General features: G+C 37.1%; 1 protein-coding gene across 2 annotated transcripts in view; it reads left to right on the top strand.

Annotated features, from left to right (window-relative positions):
• The window catches only part of LOC110446534 (homeobox protein Meis1-like), a 125,156-nt gene that overhangs the window by 10,609 nt on the left and 88,274 nt on the right, over positions 1-26,273 (top strand). The window contains exon 1 of one of the 2 annotated variants that reach the window (XM_021491729.1): positions 22,773-23,100. The exons of the other annotated variant lie outside the window; for it this stretch is intronic. The gene's annotated coding sequence lies outside the window, so the exon portion shown is untranslated. Of the gene's footprint in view, positions 1-22,772; positions 23,101-26,273 lie in introns of those variants that run through there. 2 annotated transcript variants of the gene reach the window in all.

Raw genomic sequence — 26,273 nt, 5'->3', positions numbered from 1 at the left:
GTGCCGATCCAGCTAGAGTTTGCAAACGGAGCAACTTATTTTAGACAATGCCAATTTGAATGGAGCCGAACATTCTTCTATATACTTTATTTTATAACAATGTAACTCATTCTCATGGCTTTGACAGGACACAAGACTTTAATTTTTATTTGTATGTGAAGTCGTTCCAAACTTGTTCGGTTTCTTTCTTGAATCGGTAAAAAAGCATCGGTAACCATAGGATATCAATCTCCAAAGAACAGAAATAACTCTGAAATCGTCCCCTATTTTAATCCGAAAAAGAAATTTGCTGACACATCTAATTGCGTAATTGGTCAGATACTAACACTAAAGTTTTGAAGTCGGCTTGTTCCCTCATACCATTCATATTTTATCGCAGCATTTAAACGCAACAGGTCCGAAAATTCATCAAGAAGTTTAGAAAAAATATATGTATTATATCAATTCTAATCAAAGGCGTACATAATTGGTAAACAATATAAGGCTGGCAAATTTAACGATAGCATCGAACATATTACTCAATTAAAATTGAGAAGCAAGTTCAAGTAAGTTCAAGTCCGCGATAAATCGGATGAAAATTGAGAGTTCCAGCTTTAGACACATAGTGTCTGAATCGGTACCTCTGTATCGACATGCGTCTATAGTTGTGAGCCGAAATAAGACGAACTGGGACAAACAAACACTTTAGAAAGTAGTCCATTCCTAAGCGAAATCAAGATGGACACAGTCCAGCCAGATATCGACTGATTGCTTGACATCCAACCAGCAAAGTTTCGTTGTAAAAACTTGCCCCATTTTGAAACACATCCCACAAAAAGTGCATTACATGTCTGAAATTACTTCACTCCTTGACGATTTGTTTGAAAGCGAGTAGTCGTATAACAAAACGCACTTCCGGTCCGTGGCGTACATCCCTGACACTTGGGGAATAAGAAGGTACGTGCAGCGCTCGGCAGATCGTCTGGGACTGAAAAATATCTACAAAACGTGGCCACTATTACCAGATCATAGAAAAGATCCATCATGGCCGCCAAAGTGTTGTCAGAGCGATATCAATATTGAGCATATTGGTGAGATGGACTGATGGTGACATGAGTTTGAAGGTCATCTATCTCTCGCTCTATCCATCATCTACTGTAGATAGTCTGCTTCAAGATTCTACGTCCGCCGATCGCTCCTAGCACCGCAATTAAGAGATCTACCATAAATATATGAGGGACTATAATATCAAGAGGGTGTGCCTCTTCAAGGTGACGAATTAGGTCCATTGCTCATGGTACCGGAATTTATCGAACACATGAAAGTGTATACGATAGTTGGATTGTATAAAAACTTGATTTATTGGTTGGTTATTTTTTCTTTCTATTTATATCATTAAGGAAATCTACCTGTGTGCATAAAATCTATCCTGAAAATACACATTAAGTTACAAGAAGACTTACAAGAATTCCTTTCCAATATTTCACAGATTACTCCGGTCTTTTAAATATTCCTGTCAAAACTCGTTCAGTGTTTTTTTGTCGATATAAGTATCAAAACGAATTGCTCACAAAATAAACACTAGAATAAGGACTACAACGGGTTTTCAGAAAAGGGTCGACTGAGAGAGAAAAACTTGGAAAGAAAAATATTGAGATCCCAAGTGTGACAATGTTGACAACTGAACCAGTTTTGTTCTCCTAGGTGTCAACACAAAGAGGTCACAGACGAAATTTACAATTTTGCAGGATCCTCACGTTTAGTCGCCTCTTAAGATCATACAGTGTAACATAGCAGGCCTGATTTTCCAATCTGCAGGAGACAGATCAGAGAAATGTCAAAGTATGTCTTCAACATTGAATTTGTTATTCTTTAAAACGGTTTTGTTTAATGCAATTTTGAACAAATTTTATACCTATATATCTCAGAACAAACCGAGAACGACGTATTGTGGTCCAGTCGCAGACTAGTAAACACATATTATATACAATGCATAAAATATAATATTAATTTCTTCAAAAAAAAAGGAGTTTTATAATGGTGGCTGATAAGTTTTGATTTCAATAGCTGAATGCTAGACAACTTCACCGGAAGTGGTTCTGTTGATTATCAAGATGTTGGTTCTGTCACTGGAACCGGAAGTCGCCAGTCCCTTTTGTTAGTACCAGTCACTTTTCACGACAACATTATAACCGGAAGTCGATAGAAAGAGTTGTAAGTACTGTTCACATGTTATACAGTTTTTGCATAAAACAAAACACGGACAAACCGGATGTCAGGTTATAACAGAAAATACCAGCCGTAAATCACATTATCAACAATCAAACAAACAAAAAACAAACCGGAAGTCAGTATATACCAGGGACAGCCGGATATCAGTACCCATTAAGGTATAACGTCACTTTACATGAACTGCTCTGAGGACAAGAAACTTCGGAATTTAAAGTTGTTGTAAATAACTAACGCCAATGAAGTTTTTGTGACAATTCAGATAATATTGATTAATTTCTGACATTTTTATTGACGTGAAATTTGAATGCTTTTTTAGCTGATATAAGAATAGCATTTATAAATTATATCTACGGTGTCCTTGGTTACAAACAAGGGCTAGGGTAAGCCGGTAGAGGAAATAGCCGGACAAATCTTCATAACAAACTTCCTAGTTGCTAGTACTTGCCAGTTTGATATGGTTTGTGTATATATATATGGCGCTTTTGGCAGTTTTTATCGATATGAAACCAAAAATCTCAAATGCAATTTGAATTTCATTGAGAGAATGGGCAATTGTATCTGAAATGCACACACTTCTAAGAAACTACATCCGTCTTTCTATGACTGGCTAATGCAGTGCACTCGTGACGTGTCCCGCGTGCAGGAACTAGAGCGCGTGGTGTAACCGACACCTGTGTGGAGAATAATACAGGTGTGTGGAAGGTGTTGGGAACTCCGGGGTCGGAGAGACCCGGGAAACAGTACTTGTGTCTGTAGGGAAAAGTGTTAAGAAATTGTAGGCCAAATTACTGTATATTTTACCAGTTTAATACTACCATTATTTTTTTCGTTGTTGTGTTTAATCTGAGAAATCAATCGAAATATTCGTGTCAAAATATATTTTTTGAAATAAGAGAGCAGTCTTAAATTGCTCTGTACGACATAAGGTATCTACTTCAGTACAAATTGATATACAGAACAAAAAATGTCAAGTACCAAGATGTTTTAACATATTTATATCTGAAAATTCACATTAATGTTTCAACTTAAGTTACATATATATTGAACAAAATTACAACCAACAAGGTGTTTGTGATTGTACAAATACATACAGACATGTATAAAATAGCGGTCGGTCCTTCACGACAAAAGCCAATTTCATTTTATCTGGTCAAGAGTTGGACATACAACGTGGATTTTATGTAAGTACTCCTCTTAACAAAAGCAGAATATCGAACTTTGACATCAGACTTTGGAAAAATGTTATCTTCAGTCCAAAGTGCTAGGAAACAACATACCCTGAATGAATAATAAGCTCAAAGCTAACACTGTCAGAGTTCGCTGTTCCAAGTTGAGCACTGTAACAACCTGTTTTCGCCTTTTTACTGATTGGATATTTTACCTGTATTTTGTATAGCTAGTATTACCTGTGTTTGATGGAAGTTGTAGAAACTATATGGAGAATAATTGTGTAAAGAAGACCCGTACAGGTAGCAATAATTCATGAACGCGGAGATCTGGGAATTCCTACGGTTTCAATCCCAATGAAAACGGGAAACATGAGAACAAAATACAGATTTTATGTCTGTAGAGAAATTAATATTTTACCATGCCATGAAATTACCGACAGATCAGCTGTGCAATACGGTAGTTTGGCGCTTCAGGTAACCAATTCAGGTATGTGGTTGTTCAGGCAGAGGGTTATGTATGCAAGGAAAAAGCATGCTATTTATACAAGCAAAACTAGAAAATATACCCCAATGTTTAGGGAGAAATACATATCTATAAAGGATATATATTATGAAAAGATTGACATTTTTAGAATGACATATTTGGTAAGATTACTTCTCACCCCGTTCTATAAAAAGATCGTACCAGTCATAGCGATAGATTTTGTTTCCCAGGTCGATTATTCATGTTTGGAGGTTTCGTCCGATATCTTTTTACAATGTACATTTAATGGTTTAGGAATGTAAATTATTTTCTTTCACAAAGACACTAAAGACAGCTTTGGGGAAAAAAATGGAATTTGAAAACATTTTTAGTAGTTATTGTCGTTAGTGAGAGTTATTTATACCATAGTTTATCGTTGAACATACTTTTGTTCTCTACTTTAAGAAACGAATCCTTGCTTTGATCGACCAAAGTATGCTGAGGTCCAAAGTGGAATCGGTCACGAATGCCAAGAATGCAAAACCGGAAGAGACTATATATACATATAACTAGAATAGGTTATGGACGTAGCCGGAAGAGGGTATATATATATACATAACTAGAATAGGTTATGGACGTAACCGGAAGAGACTATATATATATATATATAACAAGAAAATATTATGGACGTAACCGGAAGAGGCTATATATATATATAACTAGAACAGGTTATGGACGAAACCGGAAGAGACTATATATATATATAACTAGAATAGGTTATGTACGTAACCGGAAGAGGCTATATATATACATAACTAGAATAGGTTATGGACGTAACCGGAAGAGACTACATATATATATATAACTAGAATAGGTTATGTACGTAACCGGAAGAGACTATATATATATATAACTAGAATAGGTTATGTACGTAACCGGAAGAGACTATATATATATATATAACTAGAACAAGTAATCGACGAAACCGGAAGAGACTATTCATACATATAACTAGAATAGGTTATGTACGTAACCGGAAGAGACTATATATATATATATAAATAGAATAGGTTATGGACGTAACCGGAAGAGGCTATAGATAAATATAACTAGAATAGGTTATGGCCGTATCCGGAAGAGGCTATATATATATAAATATATAACTAGAATAGACTATGAACGTAACTGGAAGAGACTATATATATATATATATATAGAAAAAAATATGGATGTAACTGGAAGAGACAATATATATATATATATATATAGAAAAAAATATGGATGTAACTGGAAGAGACAATATATATATATATATATATATATATATATATATATATATATAGTCTCTTCCAGTTACATCCATAACCTTTTCTAGTTATATATATATATAGCCTCTTCCGGTTACGTCCATAACCTATTCTAGTTATATATATATATAGCCTCTTCCGGATACGTCCATAACCTATTCTAGTTATATATATATAGCCTCTTCCGATAACGTTCATAACCTATTCTAGTTATATTTATCTATAGCCTCTTCCGGTTACGTCCATAACCTATTCTAGTTATATGTATATAGCCTCTTCCGGCTACGTCCATAACCTATTCTAGTTATATGTATATATATATATATCACTAGATTAGGTTATGAACGTTACCGGAAGAGGCTATATATATATATAACTAGAATAGGTTATGGACATAACCAGAAGAGACTATATATATATACCTAGAATAGGTTATGAACGTTACCGGAAGAGGCTATATACATATAACTAGAATAGGTTATGAACGTTACCGGAAGAGACTATATATATATATAACTAGAATAGGTTATGGACGTTACCGTAAGAGGCTATATATATAACACTAGAAAAGGTTATGTCCGTAACCGGAATAATATTTATATAGAACCGGAAGACTAGCAGGCAGTATACGAAGCTGAAAGTTGCTATTTTGGTTAAGGTATATGTATAAATTTATGATTTTCGCCTTGCGGAATTCTGATTTGTTAAAATAAATTGTCTTAATATCGTTTTTCATTTTCATGTCCTCGATCCATCCTTCCTTTGGAACACGTTTTGTTTAAGCAAGCAGTTGGATTCATTCAAACAACAGAAAATATATTTGTTAAATTAAGCACAATTCGTGACCGTCAGGAAAAAAAAAATTAGCATCGATTCTTGTCATCAATCATTATTACAAACAAGATTATAGAGTCGTGTTGAATTTCGTTGGTAAATTATATAACCTCGGTTTTTTTCAAAATACAATTTTAATATATGCTTTTAGAATGAAAAAAAACATTTATCGTAAATAAATGAGAACAGATAATAAAGGACATAAAGTTTTTATTTCAAATTTGAAATGAATAATACAAAAATGAAACTGAACATCCATGTATACGATCGGACATCACTCATTTCAGCTAGAAATATATACAATGCGTAAAACTCTCCCTGTGTCTCTCTCCTCATTACGACTGATCCTTTAGGGAGAGAATTCCTCTCAAATATAGACTTGGAACTAAAGTGTGATCCCTTCAGGAAGTTGTCCATTAAGTAGGAATCGTTGCGCTAACCACTTCACTCTCATACATACTGAAGCCTGTGTGTTGTGTTCTAGTAGGTTCTGACGATTAATATGATTTAGTGCTATTTGCAGCGAGCATTAAGTTTAGAGAATTCTAATTGTTTTACGGGTGTGACACCAACGTGAAAGATCCATCTTAATTATCATTGATTCTTACAGAAGAAATGGAGAATTTTTGGCTCCTCCTTTACACTTTGTTTCAAAAAGTAGATTCTTTTCCCTATCCTACTTTTTTCCTTCCATAGACGTGTTTGTATTCAGCTTAGATTAAGCGTTCTTATTCATTAAACGGAAGTGATGCATTCATTGAGCATGAAAACATAAAGAAAGCGTAATCAGGTTTGCGGTGCACGTGATGTATAGTTTCTAATACGTTGAAACAAACACTTCGAGGCCACGCCCACTTTGCGTTATTTATCGCGCCTAAATGGTCCTTCTCGTCCTATCGGGTGTGGACCCATTGAGATTGCCCGGAAGTGAATCGTTAAACAAGTACAGAGGGAACTGCACATTTTAACAACGTTGATAAATATGGCTGTTTTCTGGATGTTTTAAGGATGTTTTGTCACTCAATGACCTAACAAATATTAATTAATATTTAGGCATTGCTGAGGCGTCTGTTTTCAGTAAATGACGGTGAATTCTATGTGTTCGGATTCCGAACTGTGTGGCGATCACCAAAAAACCAGAAATGATAATTGTTCACTTCCGGTTAGATTGCACAGATCAACTATTGAGAGGGTAAAATATTGACATAGCGCAAGCAGATAAAGTGGGCTGGTATTCTGATATGATTACAGTTATCATATACACTGCTTACTGAAATATGTATAGACAAAGGCGACAAATTCAAAATATCAAAGAAAAAAAGCTTATTTGAATACCTCAGGTGAGTCAATCGAGAAACACCTGTAAAAGGGGTCATTAGCAAAGGTTTTAAAATCGTTAGAGTATTTCCTAAATCGATCTGTAAGTGCAGGTGTCGTTTGCATAGCTTTACCTACCACTGAGGCGCTATAAATCACGAATGGATCATTAAAAAACACAGATTATGCACATAAATTCAAGGTTAACGCAGGGACCGCTATAAAAATGTCAGCTTCTTTGTATCAAAAGACTTCATCGTTTTGGAACTGTAAAAATTCTAATGGATTTTGAATGTGAGACGTTACACTTTATTTTAAATGATTAGGTAGGGACGTTTTAAACAGGTAGTGAACACACCACGTACACTACAAAAACATCTCACACATATTTTCTTTAAACTTCTGATATCTCAGCTCTCATCGTTAAATCACATTTAGAAAAGTAAACGACCCAGAAACTTAATCTGACGTGGATATCCGGATAAATCTTCGATAAATGAAACGCATGCATGTCAGGTTATTTGCTGTGTAAGTGTTATTTTAAGCGCAGATTTTATTGTCACGTTTTAGCCGACTGTCAGTTTCTATGAAATGAGATGTAGGTCTAGATGGCGCTCTCGCGTTTACACGAGGAAGGTCGTTCGTTTAGTCCAACCTTTCAAAATTCTAAAGCTAAACTATAATCTTACTAGAAATGTGTCTGTAATAGTCATAGATAAAAGCACAAAACAGTGTCATTGAGGTCAAGGTCAAAGTTCATAGCCCATAACTAACCTAGAATTTCGTTCAGTACAGATCGTTGTGGCGAGTATGACCCGGAAAAGGACATTTTAGTGGTGTTGTGGCGAGTATTATCAGGAAAAGGACATTTGTGTTGTGGCGAGTATCTCGCGGTAGACATCTCTGTGGTGTTATTGCGAGTATTGCGCGGTTAAAACACGTTGTGGCCAGTATCGGCGTGGATAAACGTTTTGGCGAGTATGATTCGGGAAAAGACATTTCAGTGGTGTTGTGGCGAGTATCTAGCGGCTGTGGCTTTGTAGCGAGTATGCGGTGGTGAAAGACGTTACGCTGGGTAAAAGGGACGATCGTGGACAGTAACATTGACTGTAGGACGAGTATCGCGCGGTAGGACCCAGCATCAGGGGGGTCGGATGTAGATGAAGTGCGCAGTCTTTACATATATCAAGTTTAACCCATTACAATTTAATATTTTCACTTAAAAGTCCATCAGTTAAATAGCAATAGATTGGGATCTAATCTCCCCGGTAGTGGGCCGGTCGGTATTATGTGTGTATAAATGTATGGTATATTAACCGCGTACAGTTACAGCTCGTCCTGATACCCGACGCCTATTGTAGTGGGTCTAACCCGCCCCGTGTCACACTAGTGTAGTCATATTATGAAATATCATATTTCTTACAAGAAGGTCTTATTTGTTTAGATGCTATGCCCACACTAGATATGAGTAGTGTGTGAGGCTACCCGATAGCCAGGGCATCCTCGGCACTATACAATTAACTCCATCTTATGAGGTACATATGATTATGGATGAACCCAAATCATAATTATTTTCCAGGCAAATATTTCTAATTATATTTAAATAGAAAGTTTATCAGGTTTGCACTGTAAAATACTGTGAACCCTCAATTTTACCTATCACATCGACGTTAATGTTCTCTCGACAGACAGTGATATAAATTACGGTATGGGGTCCATGTCATCTGTGACGCTGACAAGTAATTCGACGTCACATGCTGTTTGTATTTTTGAATATTTCAGTGTGAAAATGACGTATGAGGTATTGTCTTAAAGGTGTCGGAATCGACAGCAGAAGAATTTTCTCTTTCGATTTCCCGTTTAATTATTATAACTCTATCAAAAAATCCTTTTTGTTCAGTAATTAAGAATGTCTAGGCTAAAATTAACACGTGTGCTGTTATTTATATAACAGTGCTTATATTTCCGACAAATGCAATAAATCAATAAGAGTTGAAATTTATTTTTTGTTTAAAATTCAATGCAAAATATGTATAAAGAGGTGTTGATATTACAAGTACTTTGGGTTGGAGATGTCTTTGTAGGTTATGATTCAGTTATTTGGTAAATTTCACTGAGAGATGTCTAAAATATCTTCCTTTTGTCATAAACATATACATTCCCTGGAGATGTCGTTGAAAACAGAACAGGTTATTTGACAAGGTACGCTTACAAAGCAATCAATCAAGATATAAACAACAGCTTATAAATAAAAATATCTGTTCCTGGACTAACGTGATCACACATTGAGACGGTACATAAAATGTGAGGCACGGTAGTCTAGTGGTAGGACGCCGGGCTCCTGACCGAAGGGTTGTGAGACACGGTAGTCTAGTGGTAGGACGCCGGGCTCCTGACCGAAGGGTTGTGAGACACGGTAGTCTAGTGGTAGGACGCCGGGCTCCTGACCGAAGGGTTGTGAGACACGGTAGTCTAGTGGTAGGACGCCGGGCTCCTGACCGAAGGGTTGTGAGACACGGTAGTCTAGTGGTAGGACGCCGGGCTCCTGACCGAAGGGTTGTGAGACACGGTAGTCTAGTGGTAGGACGCCGGGCTCCTGACCGAAGGGTTGTGAGACACGGTAGTCTAGTGGTAGGACGCCGGGCTCCTGACCGAAGGGTTGTGAGACACGGTAGTCTAGTGGTAGGACGCCGGGCTCCTGACCGAAGGGTTGTGAGACACGGTAGTCTAGTGGTAGGACGCCGGGCTCCTGACCGAAGGGTTGTGAGACACGGTAGTCTAGTGGTAGGACGCCGGGCTCCTGACCGAAGGGTTGTGAGACACGGTAGTCTAGTGGTAGGACGCCGGGCTCCTGACCGAAGGGTTGTGAGACACGGTAGTCTAGTGGTAGGACGCCGGGCTCCTGACCGAAGGGTTGTGAGACACGGTAGTCTAGTGGTAGGACGCCGGGCTCCTGACCGAAGGGTTGTGAGACACGGTAGTCTAGTGGTAGGACGCCGGGCTCCTGACCGAAGGGTTGTGAGACACGGTAGTCTAGTGGTAGGACGCCGGGCTCCTGACCGAAGGGTTGTGAGACACGGTAGTCTAGTGGTAGGACGCCGGGCTCCTGACCGAAGGGTTGTGAGACACGGTAGTCTAGTGGTAGGACGCCGGGCTCCTGACCGAAGGGTTGTGAGACACGGTAGTCTAGTGGTAGGACGCCGGGCTCCTGACCGAAGGGTTGTGAGACACGGTAGTCTAGTGGTAGGACGCCGGGCTCCTGACCGAAGGGTTGTGAGACACGGTAGTCTAGTGGTAGGACGCCGGGCTCCTGACCGAAGGGTTGTGAGACACGGTAGTCTAGTGGTAGGACGCCGGGCTCCTGACCGAAGGGTTGTGAGACACGGTAGTCTAGTGGTAGGACGCCGGGCTCCTGACCGAAGGGTTGTGAGACACGGTAGTCTAGTGGTAGGACGCCGGGCTCCTGACCGAAGGGTTGTGAGACACGGTAGTCTAGTGGTAGGACGCCGGGCTCCTGACCGAAGGGTTGTGAGACACGGTAGTCTAGTGGTAGGACGCCGGGCTCCTGACCGAAGGGTTGTGAGACACGGTAGTCTAGTGGTAGGACGCCGGGCTCCTGACCGAAGGGTTGTGAGACACGGTAGTCTAGTGGTAGGACGCCGGGCTCCTGACCGAAGGGTTGTGAGACACGGTAGTCTAGTGGTAGGACGCCGGGCTCCTGACCGAAGGGTTGTGAGACACGGTAGTCTAGTGGTAGGACGCCGGGCTCCTGACCGAAGGGTTGTGAGACACGGTAGTCTAGTGGTAGGACGCCGGGCTCCTGACCGAAGGGTTGTGAGACACGGTAGTCTAGTGGTAGGACGCCGGGCTCCTGACCGAAGGGTTGTGAGACACGGTAGTCTAGTGGTAGGACGCCGGGCTCCTGACCGAAGGGTTGTGAGACACGGTAGTCTAGTGGTAGGACGCCGGGCTCCTGACCGAAGGGTTGTGAGACACGGTAGTCTAGTGGTAGGACGCCGGGCTCCTGACCGAAGGGTTGTGAGACACGGTAGTCTAGTGGTAGGACGCCGGGCTCCTGACCGAAGGGTTGTGAGACACGGTAGTCTAGTGGTAGGACGCCGGGCTCCTGACCGAAGGGTTGTGAGACACGGTAGTCTAGTGGTAGGACGCCGGGCTCCTGACCGAAGGGTTGTGAGACACGGTAGTCTAGTGGTAGGACGCCGGGCTCCTGACCGAAGGGTTTCGGGTTCGACTATCGTCACGGCACTGTGTTGTATCCTTGATCAAGATACTTTACTCCGCTTGTTCCAGTCTACGCAGCTGTAAAGGAGTACGTGGTTGGGTAGTGCTAGAATTGTAGAATGCTACCTGTGGGCGTCGAAATGGCAGCACCGGCTGTATGCTCCTTAAGAAGCCGAGAAAGATATTGGCTTGTTGCAAAGGCCCTATAACAACGGATGATAATTTGTGAACCGCTTTGAGACGACCTACGAACTAGGTTGTGATAAAGCGGTATATAAGAACCTCGAATTATTATTAATTATTATTACAAAATTAGTGTATACTCGAGTAAAATTGCGGATACGCCATGAAACAGATAATTTAAGGGAGAAATCGTAAATAACGGCCTTATACTTTTGCGAATCCATTGTTGATCATTTTTGAAAGTGAATTATAATCAAAACTAAAAATAAATTTAACGGGGACATTTCTCCGCTAACGGAAGGGTTCAGATTACCGTGGTTTCAATGTTTGTTATACAGGATCACAGGGCTTATAACGCTGGAATCTCCTTGATAGTATTATTAGTAAATATTGTTTATTGTGAACCTAACAGACTGAAACAGAATCAAGGACTGATAGGGCTAGATAAGCACCCCCCACGCCCCTCCCCTCCCCTCCCGTGTCACCTCCTACATCTAACCACCCCAACGATATCATTCTCTGGATCAGCCACCGTTGCATAATAGTCCATGTGTCGAGATTCCTCCCCAAGAGCCCGTGAAAGATTTGTTTGTTTGTTTTGTGAAATCTCGTACAGAATGATGAATGGGCCAAAACACCCAAACTGTCCACGAATGCTAATCCGTCGAGAATTAAGGATTGGGGAGAGACGATGGCGCGTCCATGGAGGGGGGATATATGCCCCAGGGAGAAAAAGACGACATGCTGGTATTCGGAATGGGTGCAAGCCGCCGGTTTCCCGTGATAACATCAGCGCCGTCATCAGATGAGTTCACCACATGCTTGCATCGGCACGAAAAGTTTTTTATGAGGTTCGAACTCAGAGCGTTGTGTTGAGTGATGTTCTAATCAGAGCGTGATTTCTAACCCTAATTCGAAACAATACTATGTACTTGGTATAGGCACGGACTAAAATTATCTAAGTCAGTGGTATAAGGGCTCAGTTTTATATACCTCACACAATAAAATCGGTGAAGTCACAAACTTTACGTGTGACTTTTTGATTCAGTCACACTGAAGCGAGCTTTTTGACATTGAAAATGGACTGTTACACAGCTGATTATATGTGTCCAACAGACAAAACTTCAAACCAAGAGGAAGGTACTGTACTTTGACCATTCTGTCACCACTAGCCCTGCACCACTTGGTCGCGGGTTCGAGACCTACGTGGGGCAGTCGCCAGGTACTGGCCGTGTGTCGGTGGTTCTTCTCCGGTAACTCCGGCTTTCCTCCACCACCAAAACCTGGCACGTCCTTAAATGGCCATAGCTGTAAACTTAGACTCTTGTTTTGTGTCGAGGGATATCAGTGCAAACAAACTAAAACAAAACAACAGCGATTCATACATCGCCGAGAGGAACAAACACCCACAAACACTGCATTATGATGCATGCGTTAAACAGCTGTACGTTATATATCGGCGCAGGATAATTAACATGGGGGCTCAAACGTTTACAAAATGCATATACATTACACGACTAGAAAACGGTTTTATATCGGTTTATATATTCCGATGTCAATTTCTTTTTCAAAACTTTCTTTTAGACATTTGATTCAAGTTCAATGCCACCAAAATGTAGCTCGATGACGTGTGTCAGGCACCTTAATTATTACTCAGATGTACGAGACTATATTTAGATGCACGAGACTATATTTAGATGTGTTAGAGACCATATTTAGATGTGAGACACCTTATTAAGGTGAGCGATGAGTTATTTCAGGCCTGCAGTGCTACCGCGATCGGCTATCCACTTTCTGATAGGCGTTCTTACCTATAGTTCTCTGAAGTGTTTCAAAGCTAATAGGACGTTAGACAGAATAAACCAAACCCGTTTCACAGCTGAATAACATGTTTTCCTACTTCTTAAAGTAACAACTTGGACGTGTCAACTTCAGACGGATGTGTTAATGATTCATAATGCGCTTACTCTTCCGGAACACATGATCGTATTCTCATTACACTTTTAGGGTCTCCATACTAATTTTCCTTTTTGTCGATATCTTAACCGAGCTCTTTTGATTTTGAGTTCGAATAATGGTGTTGCTGACTCTTTGGTATTCTTTGGTGTATTGTGGATGACGGTATATGAGTAAATATAATGTTATCACATAGACACGTTCTTTAATTCACATTATATATATATAAATGACTTGTTTCGATCAAATTACTCATACAGATTCCTTTTAATTTTTTTGCCAATCAGATACGTCGTTATTTCCTTGAATGGCGCCTCGAGGGTTCAAATATTTTCCAGAAAGAACCCTTCCTTAGCTGTTCCCATTTTTTCCTAGAAATATCTTTCCGTGAGCCAGCCGTTTTGGAGTAACTTTTTTGTCCCGCTTTTTCGTTGGTACATTAACGTCTTGCAGCTAAATCGTTTTGACATGTTACTGGGCTAGCACCTAGGAAAACAATTCTTATCGCCAACTTGTGTGTGGAAGAGGGGTGGGGAGGAGAATTTTTGACATTCTCTGATCGCGCATCTTTTTGCGCATTCGTTCTTCCGCGAACAAAGTTAACCTATTCGTCGTATAAATAAGCGACGATTTTCGTGTTGACAAACACATAACACTAACAAAGATGCCAATTATCTTCGCGCTGGCGAACTATATTTAGCCACCTTTTAACGACTCAAAGAAAATATCCGTTTAAATGTTGATTAGGAGCAGCTCTTCGCCTTTGTCAAAATCTTCTTTGAAAAAAAAGGAAACGAAAAAACTTTGGTGTGAATTTAGAGACGGCCTTACAGAATGTTATTTAGGGCAGGTAAATAATAACGTGGTGATCAAGACACTGAAAGAAGCTCGTTTTACTGGTTGGGCATGACAAGTGTGAAATCGCGCGGACGATTGACCGCTGGTCAAGATAGCCATTCGAACGGGGAGGGGGTTGTTGTTACCAACCACCCGGTCAAGCCGGACAGATTATAATTATCAAGTGTGCATGTATACATATCTCTGTTTGTGATAACGGACCAAATTATAAACAAATGTTGGGTCTGTTAATGGCGTCCATAGTGTCACGGGAGGGCCAATGATGTACCGGTAATGAGGAGGGAGTTGAGGTGATGAGGGAAGAGGGGGAAGAAGCAAGATAACGATACTCATGACACGACTGGGGACGGAACTCGTCCCCAGGGGGTTTAAGGGCCATGCCAGTCCCCTAAATTCGTCTACGGTTGAATGATTTCCAATTACAATCCGCATCTGACCCGTGGAAACCCTTATGTAATATAAGAATAAGAGTGCATTTGGGCCGGGTTTGATATGGGCTCGTTCGATAAGGTTCATCAATCACGTGGTGGTTGAGACTTCGGTCACATCGAACGCACCGAAAACCTCTGTAAACTAAATTTATCTTATTTATATGTTTCAATAAATAATTGTCGCTATATATTTACGTCTTTGTTAGTCACGTGACCTTCTTATGACACGAATACGTTTTATTGTCCGCATCATGTGTTCCATCAAGTTGTGTAATTAAAAAAAACACCAGCACCACTCTTAATCAGGACTGAAGGATTTTGAGGGGAAAACCCAGTAAAACATAAACGATCGTAAGATGTTTGTCTGCCTTCTATCTTGGAGATGCAGTTTTATCCGAGGGGATCCGAAAGAGATAATTCCGATAAATTCTTGAAAATATACTAATTTTCGATCAAAATCAATGTTAGAACTGTGAATGTTATTGAAACGTTTGGGTTTCTAGATTTCACAGGGCTACCATAGGCTGTCAGATGAATATACACTCTCGACGTGAAATTGAGTAATCAAAACTTTATTGCCATTTTAATCTCTTTATTGCATCCAAATTGAAGATTTACATGCAGAATGACTTTAATTTGATAAAACAACATGAAAAGAAAAAAAGAAAAAAGTAGAAAAATATATATAACGGGGACTTGACATATGCAGACTCATATGATACATTCAAAGAATTTCGAAATGGCGTCTGATTTAGTTTATCTGATATAGGTAGCGTAAATATTTATCAATTTCTAGGGTACGGAGGCATGAAATGGGAGTTGGAATTTGCTTAAAAAAGCATGGCGTGTTGTAAAAGATACACTTCAACGTGTGAAATCTTAACTTATTTACAGCCCTGGATATCTGTCGTTCTGTTGTCAGATAAAAGACTGAAGATTGTAATCAATAAATCTATACATCAAAAAACGTTTTAGTTTAAATATTTACGACTGTTACTGTATACTGTATTTTTTTTGTTAGGAAACGAAATATAAATCCAAGATTTTGAAACTTACACGAAGATTTGGAAGTGAAATATAATTTCAAACTTTTAATTCAAGCTTTATGATAGTGGTTTAGCTATGAAACAAGCATTTAAACTTTTGAGCCTTTCATGTGATTTGGAAAGGAAATATAATTTCAAACTTTTAATTCAAGCTTTATGATAGTGGTTTAGCTATGAAACACGCATTTAAACTTTTGAGCCTTTCATGTGATTTGGAAAGGAAATATAAATTCGAGCTTTTGAAACGTGAAAGTGATTTGTATATGAAATAGACATTAAATATTTTGAAACGTACATGTTATTTGGAAAATTCCTGACAGGGGTAAATTCAAGATTTTGGAACTTAGATATCATCTGTTTTGATTTCATTAGGCAGTATGAATGTCCATCAATGTATTATTTACAATGTAACCAATACTTGTAAATGAAGTCTGTTATGTTCAAATCAATAATGATCTGCAGGTAAAACGAATGTATAGGTATTCGTTTATCACAACTGTAAGTAATCATAACGTCACAAATCTAATAACTCACAACTCCAATAAAATACAAACTCATTTGAACCGCATCTAATATTAATTTTATTAAGTTTGTATCTAACATGTTTTGATTAAATAATTAGGTCACAAAACCAACAAAGAACAGTAGATATAAGTCATATATATATATCTAAATCGAACGATGAATCACCCATATAAATTTGAAAATTACTTGTCAAAATTAATATGCCTATTAAATTCGGAGTTTTGTTTTAGCCATTTCCTTGAAACAAATTGCATGCTGTTCAGTTGAATATTTAATAGATATGCAAATTCATTTTAATAATGCATGATCTGGTCTTGTAGCTTCGTTTGGTTTTCGCTGTTTTCAATGTTTAAGAGTCAATTAAATTCACATCAATCGGAAATTGGTCACGCTTTCTGTGGCAGAAAAACACTTTTCTCCAAATTGTATTTAAAATATATGTAATATTCCTTTTCATTTTGAGAATATTTAGTTGATTAAATGCTAATTCGATCAGTAGAATAAAAACAATGTCACGCATATAATTGCCAAGCAGAATAGGCTTGTTAGTTCAAAGTAATGCTAATATTTCTGTATTTCAATAATTGAAATTTGTGGGATATTGTTATTTTCAGTTGAGGTGATTAACATTGACTGTTTATAACAAAGTCTATGATAATAAATTGATTACGAGGAGTTAATTGGTTCGTAGGTTAATGAATGTAATTCCCCTGTCTTGTGTTAAATAAAAAATAAATAATTCCCACTTTGAAATCCGGAAACATATAGGTATACTTGAGAACAATTCTGTTTTACCGTTTTCTTTAAACCATGATTTTTGGTTTGAATATTTTGTCTCTGGTAGTAAAAAAGACGGGATATCTTGATAAGTTTGTTTAGTTTTAGTTTAAACTTTATTTTATTATCGGTAAAATATTCCAGTAATACAAACATGAGATACATATATGATTCGAAAACAAGTACAATGTACTTTATGTTAAACTGACTCCTTTTTTGTGAAACGGCCATTGGACGGCGCTGACTAATATTATAATATGGATATAGAACAACTGTTTTATATTAATGCAGTGTCAGGAAGGTAATAATGCTTTCATACCGGTAACGTTTAATACCTATACGTGGTTAGCAAACTTATACCTATACGTGGTAAGCAAACTTATACATATACGTGGTAAGCAAACTTATACATATACGTGGTAAGCAAAATTATACCTATACCTGGTAAGCAAAATTATACCTAATTATACCTATACGTTGTAAGCAAATTTATACCTATACATGGTAAGCAAAGTTACACAGAACAAAAATACAGGTGACACTCTGTAATAGAACCGTTTAAGACTGGGATGTTCCATAACCTCGAACCTTTACACTAACAGATACCTGTCGGACGGTTCTGGTTTGTATCGATCTTTTGAGCCCCGGCTGATCGATCTGGCCTAAGTGTTGGGTTCGGACGTCATGATGGAGGGTATAGGGGGTGGACGGGACCTTGATGAATGGGCTGTCAGTTTGACAGTAACTATTGGAGTATCATCGACGTAACACAAGATTTAGGGAAAGATCTACCCGGGACAAAATAAAAATAATACATTCTAACGACTTGACACAACGGCCCCGGGGAGCAGGGCTCTCGCCACCCACCCCACACAATACGATTTGACACAACAGCCCGGGGGTACAGCTCTCACCACCCTGCTCCACACAATGATATTTTGACACAGCAGCCCGAGGGTAAGGCACAAGCTACCACGCCCCATGATACTGTCCTCGGATAAATCATTATACATGTTGATGATAACATCTGTAGCAATTAAATGTTATATTGGTTTAATAGAGATTATTGTCCGTATCCGTTCACTGTCCCCCGGGGGACAATCGTATGAAGAAGCCTTACCCCATAGGACAAGATGAAATAATTTTAGAAACGCCAAGATATTTGATTCCATGGATATAATAATCATTTACCGCACACATTCAAAACTGATTTGAGAGTGAATTTAGTTATGCATGTATTTATCACTTACATGAACTAGTCGTTAATACGAACATCATGAAAACAGCATCAGATTTGTATTTATTGAACTACCAAAATACCGGTCTTAAAATATAAAACAAAGCTTTTGTGGATTTTATAACCTAATATTAAAAGAGGATTATAAAACTGACAAGGATATGCTGTTTATGAATACCAATTCAATTAAGTGTTTTATTTAAATTTCATATCCTGTTTTATGGGGTTGTTGAACACCAGCAAATAATAAAAAAAAAATATTTTCAAGTTTTATTATGCAAAATCATTTATCAACCAAAGAAAAAAATATATGTTTAGCTCACCGAATAGCACTTCTGACGAATTATTGAAATCATAAATAGCGATATTATTCTGTTGTAATTTTGATAGTTGGGTTGTAAACAATCAAGAAATAAATTATACAAACAACTTAATACTATTATTATGATAATTCATATTTTTTGCTTCCCCCCCCGAGAATGTAAAAGGAATTAGAAATACTGAGAATCGATATCATCTCTTGTTTAAAATTCAACTTAATTTTATTTGAGAATTTTAATTCTGATTTATGAGTCCTTTGAATGTATAAACAACATCTTTTAACAATAAATTTTACAGTGTGTATAGAAAATATGCACATTTCTCACCGCGTACAGTTCGTAACAATGCAGGGCTCCTAACCATTCTGTGTTTACTGTTTTCCCACTAAAATATATCCTTGAAGGAGAAGTAGAGAATATCAAAGTGTTCTTAATTTGTTATAAAATTTACCTGTAACAATATACCTGTATAAATCCCTAATGCTTCATGATTTTAATGTTCAGGAATAACGATTGTTTACTAGATTTTATCGGTAAAATATCAGACACGGAACATTGTTAACAAGACCATATTGATTCTCCACAGAAACAAAGACATAACAAGTATAGCTTGGTTTACTAAGAAGCATATTATATATCACACAGTATACATCAACACATGAATATTATGTAGGTATCATTGTAAGTAAATAGTCATAGCATGTCAGCTGTATAATTAAAGAAAAATCAATAATGAAAATTTGTTGATTTTTCAGAAAAATATATGACAAAAATTAATGAATTCTTTTAGAAAAAAATATCAGGGCGAACAACAAAATTTGCAAAAAGCGAGATTAGTTTTGAGACTGTTTATAACAGCTATTTGTGTTTGTGTGTGTGTGATTATATCACCGACTTAGATCATCCAATTCTGTGGATATACACATGAAATGAATAAGTTATCAAAATCCATTAATATCGAATGTCGATTTCAATGTACATTTCGTTTGTGATGTCAGATAACATGGTGATATAAGCAGAGGGATAATTATAGCTGTATACCCTCAGTATCATTATACCTAGTGTACTTCAACTTCTGTAAAGTGCCAGTTACATCATCAACATTAAATATTACAAATACTACCAGCTTTTAACATTCATTAAAGACGGTCAGGCAGCTTGGATGAGGAAAAAGCTACAAATGAAATTGATTCCAACAAAATAATCTTTAAGAAAAACACTATTTTAATTCTTTGAATTTATTGCAAGTTGAAATATGAATCAACACAAAAATATGTATTTTCTCCTTCAATTCAACAGACAAAAACACCCCAAAAATGTCCATGCTTCTTCATGCTTTTAGTATTATATATTAGTTAAATTTGACGATAGATGCAAAGTAACATGAAAAGTTGTATTCAAAACCAACCTACAGTATAGAGGAATTCGATTTCTCTGGTGCGTACTGTTTTGACCGTGAATTTATATTTAAATTTATAACTCAAATCCAATATGTAATTCAAGTAAATACCTGTATAAAATTCAAAATAAACATTTTTGGGCTCTGTGAAATTTATGATTTATGCAAATGTAACTTAAAAAGCATATGGACATATCTGAAATAGTTACTATGAGTATTTAAGGACATAAACAAAACAGCCAAATATTCCGATTTTATCTCTGGAAATAAGAAATATGGAGCTCCAAGATTTAGTTCCTGTTTTTTCCCCCCTTTCAACATATTGTTGTCATTCTATTCTCAGCTTTCAAGTTATTCTCAATAAATGTAGAGGTGTTTTTTTAAAATTTCGAAGTAGTAATAGCAGTGTGCATATTGCTAACTCGAGAATATACAGTGATTTCGACATACAGGGGTACTGTGTTATTGTGAGAATATTTCAGTTTAAGTCTCATAAAATTACTGAAAGTATTTCAAAAGATGAAAATATTCCAAGCACTTTAGAAAGCGATTGACATATATTATAATATCTGAAATCGTTTAATCATATTTCCGGAATATGCAATAAAATAAGTGTTACTGTGAGTATATATCATTTTAAAAGGTAAGGAAATAAGAACCATGTTTCATGCTCATTATTTCATATTGATGTGCCAAATACGTTTGATTAAGGATAAGATATGAACATAATAAAATATCGTTTTATGTGTGCATAACTGAAAGGGACATCAGAAAATAAGAATAATAATATAGACATTCGCATTATACTTTTGATATTCGCGATAATAGACATAACAAAGTCGGGTACCGTTATAGTTTTTCAAACTGAAATGGTCATAACTTTAAAATTCTAACGTTTGATTTTTAACTTCAGGAAAGAAATATATCCGCGTATTTTGTAATTTATTGGAAAATGCGTAACCCGTCTCGTCCGTCGAGTTGAAAACAACAACACTAGCACGTGCTAAATAGGTGACGTAGTTTTGAATATGTAATGAGTCAGGGCAGTCCAAGTCGTGTCTAAATGCAGTAGGCGTGGTCAGATGACGGATCAAAGTGTCCGGAATTGTAGAACGAGAAGAGAAAAGGTAGTGACGGTTGGTGGCGGTTTTATGTAGATAACAACTAACTGACTGGGTCACATGTCAAATCAGACCAAGCCCGGTCCTTAATCTCCCGCGCACACAAATACTATGTCTTTAGACGTTTTGTTTCGTACTTTGTCAAATAAAATAAAAACTGAGCAATACTGATGCGAAAAACTGTCTTCGTTGCCAAATACCGAGAGAGAAACCGAAAAGAATATACCTATTTTATAATAACAAATATGTGGAATGTCATGTCGATTCACATATAAAGTTTCACAAAATAATTTCTCCGCTAAGTGTTGACAAATCGTTTTATGTCATTTGAATTGATTCAAATACCTGCTGCATCGCACGTGTACAGGTGAGAGACTACAGAGGCTGAACTTTTATACCATATATGGCGTCGGAAGGAATTAGACACAACTTAATCTGATAAATACTAGACAATTCATAAACTATGTGCTTACACAAATCTGACAGGTGTTATTGTAAAAAATATATAAATGCCTTTATTTCTGTGTTTCCAATGCAAGGACACTTGTAATATGTATGTATAGTAAAAATGGCTTGTTCAAAATTAAGAGTTTGGACAAAAAATAATTTCTTGTAATTTATATTGGGTTTTTTTTCAGAAAAGAGATATATTTTTTATATTTGATAATATAACAGATTTAATTATAAACCAGTTAATACTATATTGAATGTGTGTATATTGATAAGCTTCTTAGTATATTGTACAAATTAATTGTACTACTTTCCGCTAGTGTTGAAATAAAAGCTCAACTCTGTGTTTTGTTTATTGGTGTACTGAAAACTTTGAGAGAATTTCCAGAAAGAAAGAAATAAAGTTATAATATTTTTTCATCTGACCCCTTCCTGCATGTCTTACAATATTTACAGGAAAATGCATGCAGAATGAAAAAAATGAAGCCCTTGAAAGGTTATAATAGAAGTTATTACCGCCTATCATTTTAGTTTGTAATACATATTGGTATATAATTTATTTCAGAGAAAAGTATTTCTTTTCTTTTTCAAATATTTCAAAATAATTACCTTTATACCCACATAATAAAGAAGATTGAAGCTACAAGGGTTACATACTTGGGAGAGAGCTGGGCACTGAAAATGATAGACTTTTATGCCAGGACCTGGGGATATGATATTTTTTTGGTTATAATTGGCCAATATAATTGAATCACAGGTAAAATTGGTTTAAGATGGGGGTATCATCAACTTCAGCCTTGACCTTTGACTAATCGGTGACCCCGGGGTCACATGGATGCGGTTGAGTGGCTGGCTGAGAAGTAATGGGAGTGTCACTTTCTCTAGGCCCCACGACCCTGTACCAGGCGAAACGGTCAGAGAGACCGAGCATTTCAGAACTTATCTTCTCGGCTGTCAGGTAGAAAGCAGAGAGCGAGTGGGTAACACGTTTCCCCTAGTTTGACGTTTTGACGGATAGTGAGCGAGACCCGTCCGTGTACCGTGGTGCTTTGTTTACAAATCTCCCGGAGTTTACACACCTCATTCAGTACTCGTGTATATTTATTATTCATAGAATTCCGTGGATTTTAATAATTCTTACAAATTTCTGGAAGTGTTGGATTAATTTTGGGAGTACAATACTTCAAAAGTTTTTGTCTCAAGGAAGTATATACGTCAAAGTATTCTTAAATTCCTGCGGAATATTTTGGAAGGGTGAGTTTTGTGACGGAAAGGTATATAAAGTATATACCGTTGATATATGTGACAACGTGCATGTTCCTTCACGGCCGGTGTCAACTTTTGAATATTTATCACTTTGTTTATAGATAATTCATTCTTTCTGTTACTAAGATAAATGTGTATATATGTGTAATTGTTTTCATATGTACATCACATGTTTATTTCTTTAATTAGCGACGCTGTACCAGCACGGTAGATCAGCTATTGATGAAGATACATGTATTTATTAGCTATGTTTGTAATTTAGCTAGATAAACATGCTTTACACACCGTCCAAAACATAGGCAGGCGGCTATTTACTGACCGGGAGAAACATTTAACGGGACGGACAGAAATGGCGATCCCGTTAGCACTGTGTACAGCCTGGGCCTTGTCTTACGGAGTTTTTTTTTATATTACAAATCAATTCCGAGTGCTTCATTTAATAGGAATATAATGACAGTCCCTACATTTCGACTGAGCAGACTTGATAGATAGAATCAGGGAGCCATACCTTGGCGGTAGGGCGGGTTTATGGTCAACGACAGAAAATGTGTTGTGCGGATTTTAACTTTTTTGCAACCGACCGCTGTATGGTGTGATAAGACAGAACGCTCTGTACCGCATTCAAATCCTCGGAGACTTTTGTTCAATGATCAAAAAGGGGGTAAACACCAACGGAAGATAAGTCTCTGAGCCGGTGCCAATGACAATATTGGTGTTTTAGGAAATTTTAGTGGAATTATCGTCATAATCTGCTCAGTCTAGTAATTCTCCCGGGCTAGAATTAATAGCATTTACCACCGATTTCCGAAATATCGGGTCAAAAGTATGTCTCTCCGAACGTTTAATTCCGTCGGATTGTATACACTTGGTTATTTTATCGCGAATTTCGCTCTCCCTGTTCACATGTTAAAACGAAGGTCTTGCGCCATTAAATCTGACGGGATTTCAGGGGGAAATAGGATAAAAATTCTCAGCAGACTTATAGGATGACAAAGCTATTGATAATTTTATTTTATTTGTATCTTCATCATCATCATTATTATCTTTGTCATCGCATTTCCAGACTTTCAACTGTAAGCAGTAACAGCATTAAATCAAAGAAATCAATTTTCTGTATATATAATTTATTTTTAAATACGATGTACGTCAGTTTTTATCTAAATCAAATATTTCTAATTAATAAAACATATATTCAATCAAAAGGATTTGACAAAAAATGATAAGTTAGAAAACTTAATAACATTAAGTACTTTATCGATATTATATTATTTTTAAATTATCGATCTTGTACATACGATCTTTTTTCCCCTCTAGTCTTTTTTCTTCAAAATAAATGTATTTTAAACCAAAATGTAATAGATTGAGATAATACCGGGTATTTTTTCACGCTGTCGTGGGTATTTATTGTGTAAAGTTATCCGGAGTGAATTATTGACACTTCAGTCACGGCCTGTGGAATTCTGATCTATCGATGGCAGCTCGCCGTTTTCAAGGGTCAGTTCATAGCATAGTATTATACGCCGATATCGGGAATTCTACACTCAAGTAGGGTATAGCAAGTTCCCTTTTACAAAATATGTAATATAGAAAAACCTGGATAAGCCGTCAAAACTATCAGTTTCTACATATGTAAGTAATTTAGAGTTGATAGTCGGTGTTGGCTGAACGGGACGTCGGACTTGACGAGATGAGTTTCGCAGATAGAAACCTATACATCGTATTTTCATCTGTGGAACCATTACGGCGAGCCGACACAACGACGCCGAAAGCGGGATCGCGATTTAATAAAAGTCTTTGTACGATACAAATTCATACAATACGTACCACCACAATGCAAGAATGTTTCAATAACGACCTTCACTTAATTTAAATCAAAGTCGATTTCATATATGATGTTTTCACTTATTTTTCTAATTTTTACCTGGGTTGATTTTGTTTGTCCCCAAATATTTTTAGACGATTACTTTGTAACCCCCCCCCCGACACGTGTTTTTTACCGTAATTTATTACGACAACAAATTCTAGCTGGATATAATTAACATAATGCGATACTATCGCTAATGGGGAAAATGAGACACAAAATTCACGATTTATCAAGAGATGAAAAAATTACTAAATAAATCAAATTTATACGGTGACTCTTGCGCATTGGTTTTATTATCGTGCGTTTAGTTTGGGAGGCTGATTTAATGAAATATGTAAGATTATTTCTCGGTAACTAAAACATGGATTTGATATCAAAGAACAATCCGCGTAACAAAAGCTAGTAGAACAGGCCCAGAAATATAAATCAAAGGACTGGTTTCTTCTTATTTTTCTGTAATTTTGTCTAGCTTGTTAGCAAGCCGAAGTCATCATCTTTTGTTTGAAGTGATGATTGGTCCATTATCAATGCGGTCTGTTTGGAATAATCTTTATTAATATTATCATTTTGATTGTAAAAGTCAACCCTTAAGGAAATAGATAATCCGTACTCTTGTTTCCACTCTTTAGGTGGTGCACTTTTGTTAATTTATTTCAAAAATTTGTTGAAGTATATACCAATACGGTGCTTAAAGTCTTTTTAAAATAAGCTAAAATAATAAAATCACTGAATGTAACAACCATTTTTAAGTAGGGAATAAAACGATATTATCAGCCAATTTCTGTAAGAAATAGAATTATATTTAATATACAATATTGATGCCAGTGTAAATCTTGATGAATTTATAATTAAATAAGATGCTATCAATAAATTGATATTTTCATTTTTATAGATGTTTTTTGATGACATTAGGAAGTATCGGAGTACGCCGTAGACGGCTGGGTCCCTGATTATACTCTCCGAATAATTTTCCGATATGGAGAAGTGTATTTATCCATCCGTTCCAGTTCTTCTGAATCCGGAAAAAATGTCCCGGTAAATTAATCCAGCGGGTCCTACAACTGTATAGCACTTTCCGCGCACTGAGTGTGCGATACAGATAAAATTGGTATCATCTTTTAACCAATTTTCAATTACCGTTGGTCCCCCGCCTCTCCAGACATCGGGTTTTTCAGGTGACAACTCGGTATACTAAAAGCACATTGTATTAAATTGTTAATAACACTCCTAACTAGATATTCAATCTTGTTATTTGAATGTAGTGTCCTAAACACAAAATGACTTGCTAGTCTTCATT

This window comes from Mizuhopecten yessoensis, unplaced genomic scaffold (genome assembly GCF_002113885.1).
Source record: "Mizuhopecten yessoensis strain PY_sf001 unplaced genomic scaffold, ASM211388v2 scaffold2779, whole genome shotgun sequence".
Taxonomy (NCBI): Eukaryota; Metazoa; Mollusca; class Bivalvia; order Pectinida; family Pectinidae; genus Mizuhopecten; species Mizuhopecten yessoensis.
Note: the sequence above shows the minus strand (reverse complement) of the source record. Positions and strands in the feature narration are given on the sequence as shown.